This window comes from Mandrillus leucophaeus, unplaced genomic scaffold, assembly GCF_000951045.1.
Source record: "Mandrillus leucophaeus isolate KB7577 unplaced genomic scaffold, Mleu.le_1.0 Scaffold430, whole genome shotgun sequence".
In the NCBI taxonomy this organism is placed as follows: Eukaryota; Metazoa; Chordata; class Mammalia; order Primates; family Cercopithecidae; genus Mandrillus; species Mandrillus leucophaeus.
This window is the reverse complement of record NW_012104588.1, coordinates 1,270,049-1,271,361: the sequence shown is the minus strand read 5'-3', so window position 1 is coordinate 1,271,361 and position 1,313 is coordinate 1,270,049.

The following is a 1,313-nucleotide window of genomic DNA, read 5'->3' as shown; positions in this document are numbered from 1 at the left end:
TCATGTCACTACACTCCAGCCTGGGCAACAGAACCAGATCCTGTCCCTCAAATAAAAAGAGAAAGAAAGAGAGAAAGAGAGAAAGAGAGAAAGAGGGAGGGAGGGAGGGAGGGAGGAAGGAAGGAAGGAAGGAAGGAAGGAAGGAAGGAAGGAAGGAAGGAAGGAAAGGGCTTTTGGTCGGACACGCGGTGGCTCACACCTGTAATTCCAACACTTTGGGAGGGAGGAGTGGGAGGATCACTTGAGGTCAGCAGTTCAAGACCAGCCTGGGAAAGAGAGATCCTGTCTCTACAAAATATTAGCAAAATTAGCTGGGCATGGTGGCATGCACCTGTGGTTTTAGCTACTCGGGAGGCCGAAGTGGGAGAATCACTCAAGCCAGAGAGGTCAAGCTGGCAGTGGGCCAAGATCAAGCCACTGCATTCCAGCCTGGGTGACAGAGCAAGACCCTGAAAAAAAAAAAAAAAAGAGAAGAAGAAGAAGGAGAAGGAGAAGGAGAAGAAGAAAATAAATAAAACGAAGAAGAAAAGAAAAAGAAAAAAAAATGCTTCTTAGCAGCACACAACCTCACCTCATAAGGTTTCAGATCACTTCTCCCACCCACACCCCCACAGTCCCCTGCAGAATACCCTCATTGTAACAATAGATACATGATTTTGCACTTTCCATCATCTTGGCCCACGTAGGTAGCGACCCTTCTTTGGATTCTGCCGCAGCATTCTGGTAGTCCTCTGGAACTGAGGGGTAAAACGTGCTTCCAGCAAGATGCATGAGCTCTACACAAACCAGCAAATCCTGCTGGTAGAAAGCCAAGAGGTCGGAAGTCTGTATTGAGTTGTGTCTTGCTTTTCCGTTCTTTCTTAAAAGCATTGACAAAGCAGAAGGTCAGTGCCATTATGGAATTTAAATTTCTATGAGAAAGATAAGGAGGAAGCAGGATGAAAATGCTGACAGGGTTCCACTGTTAAAGGGAAGAATGCTGAGAAAGAGAAACTTGCCCTGAGACCACTTTCAAATAATAATAATAATAATAATAATAATAATAATAATAATCAGCAAGAAGGATAACAAAGAGAACAAAGAAATCTGGAAGAAATGAAAATAAATGGAATTCACTTTGATTTTATGGCTTTAATGCATAAACATGGTAGAAAATGTCAAGTCTAACCCACACTGATCCTTGGCTCCTTGTTTCTTCCACTCTCTTCCCCTCCCCTCTCCTCCCCTCCCCTCTCCTCTCCTCTTTCCTTTTCTTTTCTTTTTAAATGGAGTTTCGGCTGGGCGAGGTGGCTCACGCCTGTAATCCCAGCACT